Here is a 17,132-nt window from a genome sequence, read left to right on the forward strand (position 1 = left end):
CTGGCATTGTTAGCCACACACGCTACCATAAACTCTGCTACATGAAGATTGGGGTCTTCATTGTACTCTCCCTTAAAAACTGGCAATGGGACTACATTCGCTGGCCTGTCATCAATATTTCCAGGACGGATCTGGCTTGGAAGTGGACCTCCAGCAGGAGGAGGAAGGGCTTGATGTGCCATTGGGACTTCTGTAAAGAGTTCCGCAAGGGCGTCAAAGGCGGCTTCTGCTGCGAGCTCGCTCTCGGCTCTGATCCTTGCTTTCTCTCTTCTCACGTACCTCTGGACTCGTTCTAACGCTTGCCTCTTTATTGCGTCATTCATCAGGGGGTTGACTCCACTATGTTGTTAGTGCTCCACAGAGGGTTAACAGAAGGCTTCAGTCTCTGGAGGACTCTCTTGCCAACATTTCTTCTACTTCTTTCTTTTCAACGTCCCTGAATTCGGCTTTCATGCCACTGCACAGAGGAAGGTATTCGGTTCTGAAGGTGTCAAAATGCATACGTCTGAGCATTGTGGTGGTGCCATCATCATAGTAATGCCAGCTTCTGATGGTTTCAACAGTGTATGTTGTGAAAAACACTTTGTCTACCAACTTCCAGTGGGTTGCTAATTGAACAAACAGAAGATTATCAGTACACCAAGCATCCCATGTATCTTGCTGTTGAGCGTCCACGAACAAATTCCAACTCTTTTCCTTCTTGTCCCTATGAACCTCTACAGACCAAGACTCTTGAAGCTTCTTCACAATCTCCCACTTGATGTTGTCTGGAAACTTTTCAATAAATGCCAAATCTTCCATGGATGGTCATTCTCTTTGTTTCTGCTCTTCAGTTCGTTCCCAAACAGTTTGCCACCAAGATGCAAGTTTCTGCTGCTTCAACAGGAAGAGGAAACTGTCCACCACATAGAGCATGCATCATGATGGTGATATGTTTCCGCCATTGTGGGATGAACTTCTTGTGGAAAGTGGCTTTGATTATGAGGAATTCCAACTCTTCAGTGGAAGAAGGAACTTTACAAACATCCATTGAATTCTTCTCTTCTTGGCAATGCCAATTCCTTCATTTTCAGCCTCTTTTGGTGCTTGTTGATGGTAAGTTTCCCCGGCTGCGCACCAAAAACATGGAGCCCCAAGAGGAACACCAAGGAAAAGGGAATTCTCTTGCAAGAAAATCTATCTTGTAACATCAACAAGCTTGTTTATCATGTTTCATATGATCACAATGAAGAAAAGAACACCAGGCACAACAAATCTTCATGCAACATCATGTAAATCTTCCACGTATTTTAATAGAATCAACCATATTCTTCAACATCTTCACAAAATCCATCAATGGAACAAAGAAAGAAAAGGAATACCCCATCTTAGAATGGAAATACATCACATAGTATTTATCTTCAATATCTTCATAGTCTTCTCTCTCAATCTCTCATATACAATCACTCTGTTTGAGTAGAATTGGCTATCTCTGACTCTCTCTCTCTCTCACTCCATCAATAATACATCATATCCTCACTACAATCTCTCAAAATCACTCTCAATAATCACTCTTAGGTCGTGGATACCCCTCCCAAGAGGTATGTCTGATATGAAGAGTCACCAGAGCCACTACAGTGTCTCTTCATAGCTCACTACTGTCACTTCACTCTAGTCTTCTCTTGAGTCTTCAGCAGCTACTTCTTCCACTTCTTTCAGCTCTTTTGCACTTGTATTCACCTCTTTCCAAGGCTAGAAAACTTTCCCAAAGTCACACATACATTCCACAGAACACTTACAGAAGCATACAGAACAGTCTACAGAACAGTACTAGAACAGCTACAGTACAGAACAGAACAGAGACAGAACAGAAGCAGAAGCTCTACAGAAGACCTACAGAAGGTTACAGAAGGTTATCAAAACCTCATAACTCACTCTCAAACCATTTCAAACTCTCACAAACATTCAATAAGCTTTCACAATATCTCATTCTTCATCAATCAATACTCCATCCCTCCTTACAGAAGACAATCAGAACAAAACAGACCAAAACAGAACAAAACAGAAGGTATACAGAACCATTCAGAACCTATCAGAACATCACAGAACCATCAACAAACATCATGAACTTCCAAAACACAATCAATATCATCCAAAACACTCTCAATCCACTTCCTAATCAACCAATCATCCCATAAAATCAACCATTCAGCTCTCAAAAACAACAAAAATCAGCCAAAAAACAAGTCATTTCAACACTCAACACTCTCTATACTTCTCAGTGATGTTAGATGAGAGTACAAATAGAGGACTTGAGATGCATTTGATATAATGTCTCAAAATCTTTATGTGAGCAACGATGGCTAGTATATTTATCATAAGCCATAATCTTAGCCAGACTTCTAGATAGTATGTGAGCTCTATTTGATAATGCCTTTTATGTATGGTCAACAATATCCCTACAAACCCCAACAATCTTTATTTTTCCCAATTTGGATTCTTACTCTTAAGGTGCTCACTACAAGAATACTAGACTATCCCTTAACATTTGATGTGATCTTCTCTTAAAATGTTAGAATGTTTCTATTATTGATCAATATCTATATAAACCTTAAGTATAAATCATTATGGAAAATGTTTATATACTATATTATATTATATTATATATATATATATATATATATATATATATATATATATATATATCCCAAAACTTATAAATAGTGAGAAGAATTTAACCTACTTCTTTGGATTTTGCTTTCATATGAATGGCAAAAGAGCCTTCGTAACCTCCATATACCTTAGAAATGTAGGCAGTCAAAACTCAGCCTACTCAACTTTCAAAAAAGTTATAAATATATAAAAAAAATTAGACAATTGGCAAATATTAGCTACTAAAGGGAATCATATATACTTTATAGTGTAAAGTCTAGTCTCAAAATATAATATGTATATATGCATCAAAGACTAGTCATGAGATAAAACACATCATATTAATCATATTGATATTTTGAATTATGCATTCATAAATTTCAAGTTTTGTAATGTGCTTCAAAGTATAGGTTGGATGTATCTTAATCAATGCACTCAAACTTCACCTTGCTAGTAATATGGAATATATGTGGCTAGGGGTATAATAAAAATTCTACTAGCAAAGTATTGAACTGAGGACTATGTGGACTCCAACCGAGGATAGTAGTGAGGAGGTGGCCAATGGATAGGTCACAAGTTACAAGCAAAGGCTCAAGTTGAGAGGCATGTATACATTGCAAAGGTGAAGACAGTGTAGAGTACACTATTCCCACTAGGTTGAGATTTCCAACCAGTTTTGGAACTCCTTGTCAAGCTAGTGGATTCACATATGCTAAAGTTAGCAATCAAGTTTACAAACTCAAAACCTCTTTTAGCCATTGGTAAGGTGATTCTCTAATGAAGTGTAAGGTGCCCTCCTATTGGCTATCCAAGCACGCTTTTAGCGATCTATCGAGAAACAATTCTGCGTGTCACTGCCCAACACTTCAATGGAATATTCCAGGGTTTGTCACCCAGGGTTTCCTAAATCTGCCTCGCAACGAAACGTTCACGACTGAACCCACTAGGATCGACTTGAAATCTGGGCTCCTACTAGCCAAGGTCTCCTGACAGCATTCTAACGTTGGGTCCTCGACATCCTACTGTACGCAGAGATACCCAAGATGAAGCTGACCCATACAGCACTTGGTTCAAGGAGGAGAATGGGAAACGAGAGGGATGCGTTGCTCGACCTCTCTGCCTGTAGGGCATAGTCCCATTCTGGTCCCCTAAAATGGTATGAATTGGGGTTCTATCCTAACAATTTCTAAGGTCAAAGACGGTGAAGCCTTGTGAGAAGCCTCCCAGCTCTCTGGGACCACCCTACTGTAGAACAGACTCGTCGGGGGTTCCGTCCACCTGCTTCCCTCAATAGCTTTAGTTTTCTAATTAGGTCCTACCACATTTATGCACGACATTTAAAATCAGTTTCATTAATTAAGCCTTTTAGGGAACAGGGTTCCTTCGCATAATTTATAGCACAAACACAAAAACAGAGCAAGCAATCCTTTGACAAACAAGTTCAAACAAGTTCCTTAACTTATCTTCAAGTTAAGCTTTGTCTCACGTCCATACAAAAGAAATTATGTATCCCTTCTGTCCAATAGAAGTATCCCTTCCACCCTGCAGAAGTAATTGTTCCAAATCACATGGCACCACAAATTCCATATATTTCCGACCCCAGGGAAGATACACAGACTTCCATGAGGGTATACTACCCACCAAGACTCCACCCTTGTAACTAGTATTCAGGGTTTTAGGATCCCATCCTGGGTCACGAAGGGGCTCGTCAGATTCTAGGAACAATGTAGGATTTACAATCAGAGCCCCCTCTAGCACCACATTTCCTACTGCCCGAGACTATCCCTATTGATAGACCATTCGCCTACTGAGCCGGTCCAAGCCTCTTGTAGCAGCAGTAACTGTGACCCCCTTGGAGTAGGGTCTCGCCGCTAGCTTGGGGGTAGCCTAGCGTGATCCTTCCTTTTATTCTGTTTGACAATAATTTCAATTAGAGATCTAGATTCTAGAAAACACAAACAGTCCTTTCAAATGTATATCAAATGATGCAATGACAATCACACCATCATGAAATTCACAGCTTCACATAGACAAGGTAGACCATATCCTAAGGTAACCTTACATTCTAATCAGGATTCCCCTCCCCATAAAGAAGTGTTGAATATATCTCTTGTAACATATTAAGCAAGGCATGAATTTCCCATTTGGGCTATCTTTCCCAACATAAGTGAAATTCCTTAACAAAATATATTGTGCCAATAACTCAACGAGATGACTTATAGGACTCTTAAATAGACAATCAGTTTCTATAACAAGTGTTAGTCAACTCTTAGCCTTGTCACATTTGACCATAACTATATTGAATGTGCATAAAGACATATGTATAATAAGTTTTGGCAATCAATTCTAACATTATTCTATGACTTAGAATCTTAATTAATCTAGTTGCAATTCATAATAATTAATTGTTTATACTTGTACTAATATGTTTTCTAGATGAGTTATCAATTCGTGTAAGTGAAGAATATGGAAGCTAATATCTTATGTAATTATTTTATATAGCAAAATAATAATCTAGTAATGAATAACCTGATTTGGCAGCATGACGACATTAGGGATTTCATATTTACTTGCACTTGCATTAGCTGCACCTGATGTTCCATTTGGTAGCGGCAACTCCGGCAACCTCGGGCATTCCCGTATCATTGGCAATACCCGTTGCTTGACCGGTTGCATTGGTCCCCATGTTTTTTCCACCTCATTTCTTTGGAGCCATGGTGCATAAGTGGTTCAAGAGATAGGGAATATATTCGAGATGAGAGAGCGTAAGAGAATATGGCTTAGTTGAAGATCGAGACAAGGGAATTGAGCTAACTCTCTCCCTCCTCTCTCTCTCTCTCTCTCTCTCTCTCTCTCTCTCTCTCAAGCTTTCTCTCACAACCTCTTAGAGGGGTATCCTTCTCTCTACCTCTCTCTCGCAGCCTCTTGGGGTCTCCTTATGCTTCTTGTGCCTCCCCATGCCTCATATTTATAGTGAATTAGAGAAGAGGCTTGTGGTTGAGAAGAGGAGCTCTTTGTGGAGGGGGATCCTAGAAAGATCAGTGATTTGATGCTCAGATCAGAAATCTCATGGTTCCATTGGCTCCGAAAGGGGGGTAAAACCCTAAGACACTTGATTAGAAAGCTCTCAGTTCACTCCTTCTTTTCTCTATTCGAAGTGTTATTTTCTGTCTCTATAGACTACAATCGTGGCGCACGCCATTTTGCAAATCCCTCTCTTTTTTTTTTCTTTTTATAAAATCTTCAAAACTAACTAAAACATTACTTGTCTTTTCTTTTAAATGGCATCCAATTCTAGAAATCTCCATATCTTTTTAGGATAATATCTAAAATATCTAGAACATGCTAGTTTTGCCGAAAATCTAATATTTTTGGACCATCCAAACTATACACATTAATACTAGTGATTAATATAGCTCATAAGTCTCGTTCACGTTGTAACTTCCGTGAAGGGTGGCTACGGCCCTTGTCAATCTAAGAAAAATATCGGATTTACGACTCTCAATTTTTTAAATATATATTTTTAATAAAATAAAAATCCTTAATTATTAACATTAGTTAGTTTTTTTTAAGTTAATAATCTTACTAACTTATTAATTGACTAACTAACTTTTGAACTAACCAAATAACTTTTATTGTGTGGAAATATTACATGAAGTTTGTTTTTTCTTTAATTTCAAAGTCAATTTTCTATTGGCCAAAAATACACAACAACATCACTTTTTGTGCTATTAGTACTATATTTTATCCACCTCATTTTCTCTCGTACATGCCAGCATGTCTCTATGGACTCCCAACCAATTGTCAAACTAGTTTTGGCAACCATTTTGATGGTGGAGATAGGTCCAATGCAAGCAATCAATGAGGAAAGACCAGTAATGTTTTACATTTTTATGTATAGGTAGACTTTCAAAAAATCTAGATTAAGAATAGATGATTCAAGACTGGATTGGGAGTATTACAGTTTCTAACCTTTGGCAATATAAGTACTGAGTAGTTACTAGCTACTTATTACTAAGAATTTAGAAATTGTGACTCTTACGAACTTTTGAGTCTTGCTAGATTCATATGCATTTGGTTTGTACAATCTGGCACCACTTTTCTAATTCTCCCTCTTGATAGAAGCTTAGCCTATAATTTGAATTATGTTGCACAAGGATGTGATTCTCCATCCAGTGCTTTAGTCAACCAATTTCATAAAGGTATAGGTAAATAAGTATAAAAGCATATGCAGGTGAGCCATTTTTCAAGTATTCATGGATTTTGATGTGTTAACTCATCAACCCCCTCTTTTGTGTTGAGAAGTAAGCATGTGAACTCTCCTTATACTAGAGGGGATAAGGGTAGCTAGGTGTAAATGAACTGGATGATAGGGGAGCAAGGGAAAACCCTAACCCTAACTTCTCTAGAGGCTATATAAACTGCCTAAAGGTCACTCTCAGAGTAGAGGAGAGTCTTCTTGTACTTGAGCTCTCTCTCTCCCTCTTGTGCACACTCTCATACTTCCACTCTGATTTTCCTCATGGTATCAAAGCCACTTGTTGGAGGCCCTAGGCAGAGCAAAGGAGAGAATTCTAGCTCTTGATTCCTTCTAGAGATCTTCTCCCCAATTGAGGGCAATTCAACATGGCACATCAAAGCTAAAGATTAAGGGATGTGGAGGGCAGCATTGCAGTAGACACAGATTTGGCATAGTTTCTCGACACCAACCTGCCTCAAGCTGAATCACAACCAGCAGAAGGAGCAATGTTAGTCGTTATCATGAGGCTTTGTTAGCCCCCCTAGTGGGCCATCTCCCTCTAAGAGGGTTTGAACTAATTCCTTCTCTACTGATTGCTGTTAGCAAAACCCTAACTGCGGGTTTCTAGCAACCATAGCCAAGAAGCTTCAAGCTTCCTATTTTCCATTATTTTTCAATCTGGAATCATTAACACTCATTCTAATCACTAAATCATATGCTCTGAAGTGTGTTCTTGATCTATGAGAAGCTCCAATACTCGAGGGACATCATAAGTTCATCAAGAAGCATGCTTTCAACATCGATAATGAGTAAAGTATCTCACCAAGCTTGACAAGATAAATATCTGAACATCTCAATCTTGAGATAAGTGCTTCTAAGCACAGAAAAGGCATTTAGTGACATTAGTGCTACTTCATTATGTTGAAACATGAATATTGATGTGATTGAAATCTCCTCGGACTCTTCACCAAGTGTCGAAGTCATTAATCGACCTTGCTCAACCAAATGCTCGTACACCAAACCACAAGGTTGGGAGGAGCTAGAAGTCTCAGTCAAAGTTCACCTCATTGAAACCTAAGAAAATAGTGAAACTTAAATCAAGGGTTGTTTAAAGGACAGGACTGCCAAAATCTTACCTTGAGATATTACATATGTATGATTTCCAACCTTTTTCATCCTTACAGCTTTGAAGTTGGTTATCATTTGTAGGGATATCAATTCTATTATTTGGTTCGTACTTGGCCACTTGTAGATGACTAGACAAACCTTCCTATAATGGCCATGGCCTATGCAAATGTAAGGCCTCAAATCCACAAGTTTAATGGAAATGATTTCCATCCATGGCAAGTCCTGGTAAAATATAAAATGATGGAACGGGGCTACTGGCCCTTCATAAAAGGGACCAAAGTTATTGACCCATCAAATCCCCTTCATGTAGAAGACGATGAAAGAGTTCACGCCATCATCATGCTTCATTTGGATGAATCCTTAATTGATCATATTGACCAACTCTCCACTGCAAAGGAGAAGTGGGATGAGCTTGAAAGACTCTATGGTGCTATAGGGAAGAAGTCCAAGATTTTTCTAAAGATTGAGTTTTTTAGCTTGGAGTATAAATAGGGAGAAGATCTAAGTAAGTTTATCTCACATATGAAGGGGCTCATGGCACATCTGGCAGAGTTCAAGCACCAAGTCATGATGAAGATGCCATTTCCATCCTTTTGAAGTCTGTAAAGAAGTTCTTTCCAACCCTTGTTACTACCCTTACTAATATCCCAAACCCAACTTTGGCAAGTACCATCCAGTCATGCTTGAATGAAGAGAAGAGGAACCATAACAAAGGCACTTTAGCATTTACTTCTCATGAGCTTCTACAAAGTGCTCCTTTTGTCATAAAAAAGGGCATATTGTAAGTAATTTCCGAAAGAAGTATCCCAAAAAAATCAAGTGCAATAAATGCAAAAATACTAGGCATATTACCAATAAGTATCCAAGTGTTCCAGAAATACCTAAGGAATTGGAGGCCAATTTTTCCTCCCAATCCATAGATGATCGACTCTTTTGAGTCTTGTAAACTCTCTACCTATAACCATCTTTTGTAGTTTGATTTATAAAGGCATCTCATTGTGGATTAAGGGGGGGCATCCTATCATGCTTTATCCAATGCCACCTGGCATTGAGGGGGGGTGTTAAGAAGTAAGCATGTGAACTATCCAAGAGGAGATAAGGGTAGCTAGGTGTAAATGAACTGGAGGACAGGGGAGCAAGGGAAAACCCTAACCCTAACTTCTCTAGAGGCTATATAAACTACCTAAAGGTCACTCTCATAGTAGAGGAGAGTGTACCAGTTGTACCTTTGAACAAATTACTAAGCAATATCTTTTTCTTGTACTTGAGCTCTCTCTCTCCCTCTTGTGCACACTCTCATAGTTCCACTCTGATTTTGCACATCATGGGCCTCTCCTATAAAATTACCTAATCACTTAGAAAGATACAAGGCATGGAAACTACCTAGGGATATTAAGAATTGTGTGGTGGAGGGGGACTTGCAAGAGTTGCTATGCCAAACACACACCAAACACACCAGAGAAAGCTCACTCAAGAACATAAGAAAAGAGATGGTGGTCAAAGCATTTTCTTGCTGGTTTCTTCTTCTTCTTCCACACACAATAAAATGTACATAAAGTATAGATAAGATACAATATAAAGGAAAGTGACCTATTTAGTCAAACAACAGTGCATAACAATGATTATGACAATCTATTGGAACAATAACCATACCAGTTGCTAGGTAGGTATAACAAACTAAATATAATATGTAATAAGTTAGTGGCCATGTGAGAATCATAATGGCCATTGATGTGCTAAGTATAGATGTGCAAATACATCTAACTAGGTGGTTCATCATCTACATGTGTTGAGCTTATCATCTCAACACTCCCCCTCAAGCTCAACTGTATCATTACAACTCCAAGTAAGCTTCAAAATTTTTAAAGCTTCTCTGCACCCAATGCCTTTGTAAAAATGTCAACTATCTAATCATGTGTGCTAATATATACTAAGTCAATCTCTCCTACAAGTGTACCTTCTCTCTCACATAGTAGTAATGCATCTCAATGTGTTTTATCCTAGCATGAAACACTAGATTCCTAGCTAGTTGTATGTTGCTCATGTTATCACAGTGAATGACAACTTGACCATCTCCTTGCATATCCAAATCACCCAATAAATTTTGTAGCCATATTACCTTACATACTGCCATAGCAACACCTCGATACTCATCCTCTGTACTTGATAAACCAACTGTAGGTTGCTTTTTACTACTCCATGTAACTATTGCACTACTAAGGAAAAACATAAATCCACTAGTAGATCTTATGTTAGATATGCTACCAACCCAATCTACATCTGTGTATCCAAATACATGTATATCCTTACATGCCTCATAAAAATTTCCATAATGCAAAGTGAACTTCACATACCTCAATATGCGTCTAACTGTATCCAAGTGAGGCTTTCTAGACATCTGCATAAACTGACTAACAAGGCCAACAACATAACTCAAATCTGGCCTTGTGATAGTCATGTAAATTAGACTCCCTAATATCCTTCTAAACATAGTAAGGTCTTCTATCTCATCCCCAACATTAGCCCTCAACTTCATATTTTGCTCCAGTGGTACTAAAAAAGGTTTACATACTATCATAGCATACTTGGACAACATATCCGAGCCATATTGCCTTTGGGACAACCATATATCATCATCACATTTAATCACCTCAATACTAAGAAAGTACCTTAGCTCACCCAAATTCTTCATCTTAGACTTCCTTTTTAGAAAATCCTTAACTTCAACAATCCCACTATCACTATCACCTATAATAATTAAGTCATCCACATAGATGACTATGATGACCAATCCTGCATCTCCCTTTCTCACATAAGGTGAGTGTTCAGCATCAAAAACATAAAAGCCAATGTTGATAAGATAGTCTCCAATCTTGTCAGGCCACGCTATAGGCGCTTGCCTCAGCCCATAGAGCATTTTCTTTAACCTGTGCACATATGTGGGATGCTCTAAATCTTCATAACCTATTGGATTCTCCATATAAACCTCTTCTCACAATTCACCATGCAAGAAGGCATTCTTGACATCCATTCATTGCAAACTCCAAACTTTGGATGTTACCAAAGCAATCACATATCTAAAAATTGCCATCCTAGCAACTAGACTAACTTTTTCTTCATAATCTATGCCATATGTTTGAGCATAGCCTTTTGCACCCAATATAGCCTTATACTCTACATTATTCTTGATTTTGTAAACCCACTTACACTCAGTAGATTTCTTGCCTTTAGGAAAAGGTACCAGACCCCAAGTCTTATTGGCTTCCAATGCAGCCATCTCCTTATCCATTGTTGCATCCTAATGAGCATGACTAACAACATCCTAAACACAAGTGGGCTCAATATCCTCAACCATCTTTGCCATATAAGTATAATAGTGAGTTGCATAATCTTTAAAAGAAAATCTTTTAAAGGATATCTGACCATGCTAGACTTGTGTGTCACTAGATCACTTAGTAGAGCCTTGACATTACCATGTGCTCTCTGAACACATGGTGTCCTGACTGATGAAAGAATACCAAGCTTATCATCCAAACTCTTTGAACCACTAGAATCTACATTAAATCCCAAACAACTAGTAGATGCATCATAAGCATCCAATACCTTCTTCTTCCCTTTGTCTTTACTTGCAACACTTGCGGATCCACTTGAAGATGTGGGGCTACTCCTTAGTCTCCCAAAACCAAGGGCTAACTACAAATGTAGTACCAGGTGATGTTTCTAGTCCATTAAGGCTTAGTGATTCTTGCTTTTTTTCTGTACATTACTATCATTATCATCATCATTCAATGCATCACTACTAGATGCACCATCATTATCATCATCATCATCATCTAATGCATCACCAATAGATACACTAGTTCATTGTCCTCAAGTTCCCATTCTCCCTTGGTAGAGCCAATTGTATAACTATAGGTTTAGATCGTGCACTCTAGTCCATTTCCACCCCATCTCTTCCATGAGATCTTTGAGAGATTTCAAGTTGGTTGTAGGGTTGCAAGCTAGTTTCTTTGCTAGATACTCAAGGACCTTGTATAGCTCTAATTTGTTTGTTAGAACATGATAGCTCATTGGCAACAAATTTGTATTCGAGCTTCGTGCCATCATGCATAGAGGTATTATAGGTAAGGCATCCCTTGTGCATGGACTTTAGCCCTCTCATTGAAGCGCTTACCTTTTCCATAGCCCTCTTGTAATCATCCTCATTTTTAGAGAACAATAAGTCAACAGTTGCAAGCACATGCATCCAATCTCGCTCATCCTCTAGATAGGGACTATATTTGTTTGATGGACCGTAGTTGAAGCTACTTGTGATTCTCTCTTGAGCGTGGTTGATATGGCATCTAGGTTGACTGGTAAGGTCTTCCAAGTGTTCGTCTCTACCCGAACTACTTCCTTTCTATTTCCAAGAACATTAATCCATTACCCTAGTCCTATATTACACAAGTACTTCACATCCATGGTCTTCTTAATAAGATATCATAATCCACTTGTAATGTCTCCATTAGTTAGTTTATTTTAATAAACAATGCGCGTATACATTCCAAAGAAAATTGATTTATGTTAAATATTTTTAAAAAATTTATGGAACTGGCTCTACTTATGAAGATAATTCTTATTATTAATAAGGCATTATATGCTAGTTCATGGAAGAAAGACTTGGAAAACCCTCCCAAGACTAGCTTATTAAAAATATGTTTGTAGTATAGAACAACAAAAAGAACTAGCCTAGTGGGATAGTCACTTGGCAGTTAAGTGCACTTGGGTAACGACACTATTGGGATGGGTGACCTCCCAGGAAGATTTTCCTACAAGCTAGTGGGAACTTCTCACGCACAGTCAACAGCACCAACGAAGCCTTCATAGCCCATTGCCAAGTATGCCACGATCTATGCCTTGGTCGCCGCCTTAGTCGTGTGCCTTGGAGTGATGACCACACGACACATAGTGCACTCTCACCCATATATTTGTTAATTTTTATCTTCATACTGCAAAAATGGAGCCCCTCCCTAACGTTGTCAAAAACACTAAAAGAAAGTGTTTTCTCTTTGTCATCGATGACATCATCAAAAATGCTAAAAAGCAGGTGCCCTCTCTTTACCCCCCCCCTCCATTACTATATAAACATGGGTAAAATGTCACGTCAAGGACACACAACGATCCATGCAAAAGTCTCTCAATTGCTATTGATGTGACAAAGCTCTACTGCAATCAGCCAAGCCTCTCTTTCTCTCTCTCTCTCTCCACTCTTATAGAGAAGAACTGCTCAAATCCATCAGCTTCTTCCATGGCTCCCAAGAGATGTCGAGATGCTGAGCAATGTCACTCTCAAAGAATTCCCCAACACGAGGAAGTGGTTGCTGCTACTAAGGCAACTCAACACAAAGTTGAAGCACAAGTGGAAGTTAGCCCCGAACCTACTCAAACCGAAGAAGCAATCATCCCACAACAAATCGAGGTTGCGGCCATAACCTCCAATCATGATGAACGGCCAAATGGAGATAATAAAGCTAGTACATAAGAAAATGATTATGATTAGTTAGAACTTAAACTTGAAAAAGCATTATCAATTGATTTTTAGAAAAGACCACGGAAATTTATGAAGGGAATGGATTCTATGCATCGTATATATTGACAACTGTGTTAAATAATGTTTGTTGGTTATGACTACTTTTGGATTTGTGAATGATGAATTATGGCTCTTATAATTCCGTGCTTGTAGAGATAGATGAGTTGTAGATTGTGGTGGTTTCGGACATTGGGGTCCCCAACCCAATGCTCCCTTACACTCTACGGAGTGTGGAAAAGCTCACCTACAGGTGGGGGTCCTACGCTCTCGAGGGAGATAGGTGATTTTGATTTTGATCATTCATGCACCTGAGAGGGAAAAGGGCCAAGTGGTAAGTGCCCTTGTTATGTAGGACAGCACCGGAGGCTCAGGAAGCTTAGAGGGGCTCTGAGCTAGTAAATTCCATGTTGACGAACAGATGGAGTGTGATCACATATAGCCCAATCTCGAGGGATTGGAAGGTCCTATCCTAGGTTGGTGGACGGTGTCTTTCTGCGGAAGGACACTAACCAATCCCGAGGGATTGGAAGGTCCTATCCTAGGCTGGAAGGTCCTATCATAGGCTGGATGGTGTCTTTCTGTGGAAAGACGGTTTTGTAGCACTCTACAAAGTGATGATTTTGGATGTTATTATAAAATAAACTATCTGATTTTTGAATTGTTTGTTATGTGCTAAAGATTCAATTTAACAAACCTAGTTTAACAGAGTAATAAAATGAAGCTAATTTTACATGTCCAAATAGTGTGGTAGTATGCTTTGCTAATTAGAAAACTAAGTGAATCTATCGAGGAAAGTGGGAGGCTTTGATCCTGTGATGATTGGATGCCTATGGGTGGGTGGACCCGATAAGTCGAGTAACTTTCCAACACTAGATAGAGTTGATTAAATCATGACCCTCCCAATATCAGTAGGATTAATTACCACGTTTAGCACCGTTTTAGGGGACCGGAGCTGAGATTTTACCTTATGGGTAGGGGGATTGAGTCACACTATCCCCCGTCTCTCAGTCTCTTTGAACCACGTGCGGTGTTAACCTCACTGTTGCCTTTGATTGATTACAAAGTGCTCTTTCTTAGGTGGGACGGTTAGATTGTTATTAGGGGTGACTTGTTCACGCTTCCCCTGTGAAGTAGAACTAAGATTCCCATGTTCAACTAAGTCCAAGGTTTCCCGTGGGGAGACAGGATGGTGATGTGCATGGATATGAATTTCAGTCGACTACTAAGAGGACACGTCCGAGTCTGTTGGAGGAGGCACCTCACACCACTCCTATCATCATAGTGAAATTTACTAAAATTTAAACTCCATCTATCTTGATTGGCCAATCCTTTAGTACTTCAATAGGCAAACCTTGATATCATTGACCAAGCTCACATTCAATCTAACAAATTCAATAGGTGGACTTCCACCATGCTTATAACACTGTATGGCTAAGAACCCTCACTCCTACCCTAGTGTCTACAATGCCGTTTTGTATCGTGTCTCCCAACACTATCACAAGTACAATGGCATGCATCTCAATCCCTTCTTAGAAAGCATGGATTTGCAGTGCATGCTATCACAAGTACAGTAGCATGTATCTCAATCCTTTCCTAGAAAGCATGGACTTGAGTGACCTTGTCACTGGAGATGGTATCACATTGGTTATGTGAGTGTCATTATTTGCTTCATTTGGTGGCATAGTTATCTCTTGCCTCTCAACCCACGCCGTAAAAGTATTCCACAACCCTTGATTCCACCTCATCGATTGCCCTAAAGGCAATGACACTTGCATTGACACAAGAGCTGCTAATAATCCTACATGGTTGCATATCATCTAGGGAGTTGGGTTTCCATCCCTAGGTCGGCAAGGTGGTTTCATCTGGCTAGAAATGAGGTTCTTTGCCCTTGGCTAGTCATCGTTTGTATGTAGATTGATAAGGAGGGTGATTGTTACTAGATATCTAATGGTCTTCATGTTCGATAAAGATTGTCTAATCTATGCTTGAGCCTCTTTGATACATCCCCTCACCTTCTCCGCCATGATCTCCATTTGATGTCTCGGGTCAACATACTCTTCTATCTCAACACTCTCCTTCTTTTCCATTTTTGGTGCAGAGTTTTGGGTTCTACATCAAGTACTTGCCTTCCTGATATCGCTCTTCAAATTAATGTTCCCTTCGACTCTCTTCTTCTTTTTCTTTTTTCTCTTTTTGCCAATAGATGAATGTCAAGATTGTGGGAGAGAAGGAAGGAGTCTGGAGGGGAACTTCAAGCTCTACCCCGAGACCTACGGACCACTTATTGCTCAAGTGTTTCGAACCAAGCGGCCATGGCTGCCTCTCACATAGCCGACGTGCAATGCCTACCTTACGGGTGTAGTGAGCTTACCTTGTTGCTCAATCGAGTACCCTCCTCTTTCTTGCACACCGGTAGCTCCACGATCCTTGAGGCAAGCTCAAGCAACCTCAATCCCTCTCCCAAGAGCTCCATCCTCCATAGCCACGCGTGAGACAAGAGAAGAGAAGAGAGGAAGGGAAGATGAAGAGAGAAGATGGAGAGCTTCTTCTCCAAGATCCCTCACTCTCACACGATCTCTCCCTCACTCCCTCACACTCTCTCAATCCCTCTCTCAAGCACAAGCAAGAAGGCAAGAAACAAGAGAAGAGGAAGAAGAAGAAGAAGAAGCTTTGGCCACACACAAGAATGAGCTTCTCATTCACTTTTCAACTTTATATACATGCCCTACTTTTCATGGGCGGTCATCCCCTTTTTTGCATGGCCGGCCATTAACCTAGGTCCATTTCTCATTTCCCACCGTTCTAGTCTATCCTATTCCCAACTAATGCATACAATATGCACAGGAGTGAGCCTGGCGCTCTCTTACAAGGATTTGGGAGCGTTTCCACACTTAATGGTGCGCTTTTTACTCTTTTACTCTCCTTGGGCGACTCTAAGACTTCTTGAGGGTCGTGCCTGTGCTTTTAATTTTTTCCAGGGTCTGGTTACCGGTTAAGGTGCCTTTTTCTTCTTTTTGTCCTGCACCTTTTGCTATTTCCTTTTTTCCATTTCCCGCTCCTCTGTGCTGCGGTAAATATTACCCCCCTCCTAGCCAAGTGCCAGTCCCATGGCACTGTGGTGGGAGGTAGTGGGATAGATGATGCTGTTGCGAGGTGGAACTGGTGGGTAGATGACATCGATGCTTGTGAATGAGAAGTGATGGGGTTTGATGATGATGACCAGGAGAGATTCCGGTGTGCTTTAGGCTCCATGAAGATACTCGGCATCTTTCACACTGTTGTGGTGCCCCTTTAGGTAGCCAGTTGTCCTTTGAGTATCTGAAACGCTTGAAGCAATAAGCAATCCCTTAGAAGGATGGTATTGGAGGGATTTATTCTGGAGAAACCCCCCAAACGTTGTTTGCCTTGAAAAGCTGTGGTTGTGGTTAAAGATCCTTGTCTTTGAGTAGATGGTCTTCAGTTTTGAGTTGAAGGTCTTCAGGCTTGTGGAATCAATAAGCGATCTGTAGATCTTGAGGCGTTGGGCAGGGATCATTGGACGATGAGGTTCCAAGATCTATGCCA

The 17,132-nt window shown here is 39.9% G+C and overlaps 1 pseudogene; it reads right to left on the reverse strand.

Moving 5' to 3' along the window:
• The window catches only part of LOC148026166 (putative glucan 1,3-alpha-glucosidase pseudogene), a 55,315-nt pseudogene extending 39,723 nt beyond the window's left edge, over nt 1–15,592 (reverse strand).
• Between the last annotated feature and the right edge of the window lie 1,540 nt (nt 15,593–17,132).

Source organism: Lygodium microphyllum, chromosome 14 (genome assembly GCF_053477565.2).
Source record: "Lygodium microphyllum isolate KBCC chromosome 14, Lygodium_microphyllum_v1.1.10, whole genome shotgun sequence".
Taxonomy (NCBI): domain Eukaryota; kingdom Viridiplantae; phylum Streptophyta; class Polypodiopsida; order Schizaeales; family Lygodiaceae; genus Lygodium; species Lygodium microphyllum.